Consider the following 6065-nt stretch of genomic DNA (forward strand, 5'->3'; position numbering starts at 1 on the left):
ATTTGTCAGAGCGAAGTTTAGTTTTCAAGGCCTCCCTTTCAAACACTCTGCTGCCAAAACCAGATCAGAGGCCTTGCTGACATGCATGCAGGCAGGGTAACTGCCCAAAGGCCTGGAGGGTGCAGCGCCATAGTGTGAAGATGAAGAAGATGGAGAGGAAAACTGATAGCTGGAGGGCCCTGTGACTTTCCCAGGCTGTGCATCCTGGGTAGTGGAACTGGAGATGGATCCACACGGATCCTTCCATAGATGCCAAAGCATACTGACATGATTAGGGTTGCCAGCTCACTAGCACACATCCTGCACGGAGGGGACACCACAGGGGGACTGATAAACAAATCATATCTGCAATTTGACATGGGCTTCAGTTGGACATGTCGTTAACTGAAGCACTGAGGTGGCAAAGGGGGAGTCTCCCTCTAGCAAGAAGGTGTGAGGCTAATCTCAAGAGCTGTTGCAATATAGGATACTCAAGGCGAGGAAGGGAGGACAGGGAAAGTTTTTGTGCTTGCTAGTGAGCCGTAATTATGTTGAAAGTCCGTATCACCGATTACACTTGTTCCGCTTGTACAGCACAGGGCTGGTGGCTTGTTTAACAATGCACAGCGCATTGTTCTTGCTCCAGCCCTTAACGCCACAAAATTGATATTGCTTTTCCACGGGCAGAGAGATAAGACGTGTGTTTAGTACACTGTCAGGGCCATGATACCATCTCCACATGGGGAAATTAAAAATCTTGACATGGCAACAAAGCCCCTCTTCCCTCCTCAGCACATTACTGGGCAGCACAGATGTTCCCAGCAGGACAGCAAGCAAGAGGGGTATGACAGTGACGGACACTCTGAGGCTGTGGAAAAGGGAGGAACTCCTTCTGTCCCTTCTAGGAGGGGAGCCTAGGAAAAACAACTGGATCTCATGGCTGTTAGGGAAGTGGCAATCGCACCTGAGGTTGTCCCTGTAACTTTAGGCTGAGCCTTTAAAGCACCAATGGCTTCTCTGCCCTTCCCATGCCAGCTGTCCAAAACACACTCTGTCTTTAGCTTGGCACACAGTGAAGTGTGTGTTTACACAGCAGAGGGTGGGAAACTGTCAGATTATACATTGGGAATGAGGGGTGATTAAGAGGGAATGAGAGGGAATGGAAGGAGAATGGTGAGCATGAGATTGCCTCTGACAGGCAGACACAGTGGCAATTTTTTCACTGAGATGCATTTTTGTCCTTCACTGAAAAGTGCTGATTTGTCGCAGCAGAACTATTCAAGGTTTGGAAGCATTCATGATGAATTTTCCGGGTTGGAAAAACATAGTTTGAAAATTGTCAAGGCACCCTAGTCTCATATAATCAAGGCACAATGTCTGGGAGAGTCTTAGTTGAAATTTACCATTTCACTTGAAGTTTAAACTTGTATGCTTTAAAATACCCCAAAGCTGAAAACCAAAATGGAACAATCTAAAGTTATTGGAGTAAAGTGTGGAGCAACCCAATCTAAACTGTATTTCTACTGATCATCTTGGGAAAATTGGCAATACGTTGACTTCTTACCTCAATTTGAGATGGATTTCTGTCAGTAAAAAAAATCATTTTCCACCCCATCCTTTTTTCTCTCTGCATACCAAAGGGTATGTCTGCAGTACTTGGCTATGCGGGACCCTGCAGTCTCTGTGCCCAGTGCACATCTCTAGGATGAGTCTCTCTCACCATGCAGGCCATGCCAGACTGGTCACCGTCTCTGCTGTGTCGAATGGGGCTGCCTTCCTACCTCGTGGTGAGAAAAACTGTATTCCATAGTGCTGTAGTACTGGTTGTTGGTTGGAACAGAAGGAACGCCACATCACTCACGTGGTTTTGTCAGAGACAGATGGCTCCAGGAGGCCCATCGGCTCAATATGGGAAGAATTATTGCAGTTTTAATTAAACTTACTTTTCTGCCTGTGTGGACTTGGGGGAGGGAAAGTGCTCAGAATCAAAACCCAGTATTTTTCAGAACCTATGGGGTTTTTTCCTGCTCTTTCTCTTCCCTTACGCCTCTCCTTTGCGACCTCATTTCTTTCTTCTGCAGGAGTCACTTGTGCTCCTGAGCAGGACATCTTATCAGAGGTGTGTGAAAACTGCATGTTGCAAGGGCAGGAGACTCACGATCGGTGGCAGAGAGCTGTTGTGAGGCTGAGGCTGCGTGAAGGAAGAGCAGAAGATGTGAGAGGTAGCGGGAGCCATGGGATGAAGGTACAGCCACAGAAGGTGTGGGGTTACCATCAGGTCTGGGTGAAGCAGTGCCACCAGAGCCGTGAGGGGAGGGACTAGCTGAAGCCAGAAGAGAAATAGAGGGGAAGGAACAGAAGACATTGGCAGAGCCTGAAAGAAGCTAACATGAGCTTTCTCCAAATATTTCCGTACTACAACAAATAAAATTTGTTGCCTGAGATGCTTGGCTCCCCTCCTCAAAGGCCTCCCCATCCCCACCACTATCCTGTTAATGAAGTTGATAATAAGCAAAGCAAATCCTGTTGGATAAGTAATTAATCAAGAGGCTGGAGCAGTGGAACAGCATTCATTTTTGCAAAGCCAAAGATCTCTTTGCTGAGAAACCGCACAGTACAGGGGGTTGGGAAGGCCTGGGGAGGGTGGTATGAGGAAAGGAAGTGCAGTTACCTGTCTGGATGATTGGTGATGGACAGTGAGAAGAAGATGGGTCTGAGAAGAAGATGGGTCAGAGAGACAAGGGATGTTCAGCTGAGTTTCCTGAGAGTGGCCCCTGCTTATGGGGAACATGCATTGGATAAACTTCCTGACCGCTGCTCTGAGACTGAAAAAGAGAGGAGGTTCAGGTACTCTGGCACTTTTTGGGGGACGTAAGGCAAAAAGAAAGAGGGGATGCTGCAAAGAGAGAGGAGTGCAGGTGATGACAAGGAGAGACTATTGCACAGTGGCAGCTAATTTCAGCTGCTGGGAGTTTTAGGCCGTGTTGTCCTGCTGCTTTGCTGGGAAAGTCCCACCACAGCCTGGCTGTGACAAGAGTGGGTTTCTGTTTCCATAAGCCTCCCTGGCCCAGCACTGCAACCAGAGAAGAGGTTGGAGAGAAGCTGAACCTCAGCCCTGGCCAAGTCCAGAGAAGGGCAAGAAGGGGGCACTCAGAGCGGGACGAGCTAGAAAGAACTTGCAGGGGCATGTGATCTCTTAGCAATTTTATTCTTTTTGAGGAGATAGCAAATGAATCCCTAAAATGAAGGTCTGAGGGGTAATGAAACCATGTGGCATGTGTACATATTTAAGCACTAAATTCTTTCTCTTGTAAAAGGCACAACCGGCATTTACTTGTATCAGACAAAACTTTACTATCATTTTAAAATCACAGTTTGTCATCTAATAATAGCATTCACCCCAAAGAAAGCAGCAAAGCAAAAGGGTGGACCGTCCACAGGGTAATCCCCAAAGCCAACCTAAATATCCTGACTTGAATATAAGGAATTTCCAAGTTCACCCAACAGGGAAATAATTGGTTTCTCTGTCTCAACCCCAGAATATTAGTTTTCTCCTGTTTCTCCTCTATTGAATTAAATTAATCCAGGTTTTATGCATCTCTAGCCAGCAAGATGCTTTCCCCCAGCCTGCAGGAGGTCCGAGAGTGCAGCGGGGAGGCTGAAGTTTCAGCATACCGACCGCTGGAAAGGCAGGGACCCCGCAGTCCTGGCTGGCTGTAGGGGCTGTGTCAGGCCCCGGAGCAGCTCTGCCTTCCCCTCCTCAGCCCAAGCAACTTGGAGAAGAGGAGCAGGACTCCGGAGTCTCTGCTTTATGCCAGTAACGACTCTCTGGAGTATTCCCATTTTCATAGATTTACTGACTTAATGCTTTGTTAGAATGATAAAAGCTAGTTAATTATCCCTTATGAGGCTCTGCCTCCCCACCTGCCTTCCTCACCCCCAGCCTCCCCATGGCTGTATATTTATCTTTTGTTCGTTCATTTGATTTGGAGCTGAATAAATTGGAAAAGCTGGAGTGATTCATGTACTGTGGATTGCATATTGATCTGGCACACTTTCCTCCTTAAAGTCCCCATTAGTCATGCCGATCAATGGTTCCTTCTGGCTGGGCATCTGTGTTTGCAGAGCCAAGAGAGGAGGAGCAGTCTGGGGGAAGGTCTGTGCACTTCACAGCCCCTGCCAAGCCCCTTCTATTTTGCACCCTCTCTTGCCAGAAATTTGGATGCTTAAAACTTTGCTGAGGATAGCTGTGGTGCATTCATGCCTCCCAGAATGGCCTGGCCCACACTATCTGGAAAAGCTACACCAGAGGCATCACATAGCTTTGGTCTTGAGAAGTCCTGGCTCCAAGTGTGGTTTGAGCAATGTTTCAGATGCTCTAGGAGACAGCCTGCAAGGGGCTTGTGCAATATGTAACCCCATTTCTGTAGCACTTTTAGGGATCCCCTGGCTGATAACAGAGTATGCACAGCCTCTGTCTCCATAGTGATGTCTTAACCTTTAACTTCATCTCCTGGATTATGTCCTCAGCTAGCAGTGCCTGAAAGCACTCACCAGAGCAACTAAAAACTACGTGTTCCCAACTGTATCAGGTGCAAAAAAATATAATTCCTCCTTGCCTGCTACAGCCATGGAAAGGCACATTCACCTGAGTTTATGAGTTGGTATGTCTCCAGGCTCACAAAAGGAATTAGTGGCTGAAGCAAAGACTTGATCCCCCTGTGCACTCTGTTTAGCGTTTCCTTTGTCAGATGATGCATCAAAAAAGCTGCTTTAGGGGTGAGGAATTGGAGAGCTTGCTGGTCCAGGCGGAGAGGCGAGGAGAGCTAGCATTACCCAGGAGGGACTGGAGGGCAATGGACTTTAGCATGCCAGAATGGCTCTGATGACATCTGCTAGACCCTGAACACCATTGGAAAACTTTCCCAGGGGCAGCAGAGAAGAGCTGCCAATTTGCAGCTGTGATAGTTATTCCACAAGGTAAGAGGGACTCAAGTACAGGCTAGCTGAACACAGTCTGCCCTAGATTCAAAGGTTTCAGGCTTTCTTGGCAGAAGGCAAAATGAACACAGGAAGATTTGCAATTTGAAAGCAAGGAGGATCAAAGGCAGCAGAGGTGGAGGAGGGACCAGGAGCTGGAGAAAGGGCAGGGGGCCTTTCCTGGCTGCACCTAACGGGGGGCTGGTGGGCATAGCAAAGGGGTGGCCTGGAGTGGAGTCAAAAGAGCAGAGGTTAGGTACACCTCCTATACCCTACACCGTTACTACACCCCACTGTGCTTCAGCAGCCCCAACCTGTCACCCAACCACCAGCCTCCCCAGCTGTCTCCTTCCCCCTGCTGTGGCTGGGGATGGGAGGTGGCAAGAGTTCTGTGAGAGCCTGCCTAATGCAGTAAACACTTGCAGGAGCTGATGTTGATTGTATCTCTGCCCGTGAACTTTTTTTGATGGGCATCAAAAGTCAGGGGGTGAAGTAATGTGTTATTTTGTGGGCTACTAGAGAAATATTTCCTCCTACATGGAAAAACACAAGATTTTCCATCAAGACAGGGTGCTATCAGTACAATATCACTGTGCACTAGCCTAGCACTAGCCTATCTTCCAGCAGAGCTCATAAAACACTTTATTGAGGTACAGCAGCATGATCTTCCTCAGATACAGACAAAGCCAGCATCTCCACAGCTAAATGAGGCCATTTAGACAGTCATCAGAGAGCCATCATCACCACCAAATCCAGGTCTCAGCCTCCTCACTCCCTGTTTTTTGTCAGAATCACTTTCACACATGGCTGGGTAGCACCATTCGGGAATCTGGATCCATAACACATTTTTCAATCCCCTGGTGTCAAGAAGCAGTTTTAAGCTGGGTGCTGAGGTGGCAGACACCAAAATGCTACAGGTCAGTGGTTTTCAAGCTGCACTTTGAAGACTGTTGAGAGTCGACAGATTATATCTAAGGAGCCACAAGAAGAAACTAAGAAAAGCCAACTGGTTGTCAGCAGGCTTAACTGAGGTCTTCAGGGGTCAGAAAAACTATTCCTCCATGGGAAACTTAACAGGGTCAGAAATTAAAAGAAAACTGAAAGCT

Source organism: Cariama cristata, unplaced genomic scaffold (genome assembly GCF_000690535.1).
Source record: "Cariama cristata isolate BGI_N322 unplaced genomic scaffold, ASM69053v1 scaffold8099, whole genome shotgun sequence".
Lineage (NCBI taxonomy): Eukaryota > Metazoa > Chordata > Aves > Cariamiformes > Cariamidae > Cariama > Cariama cristata.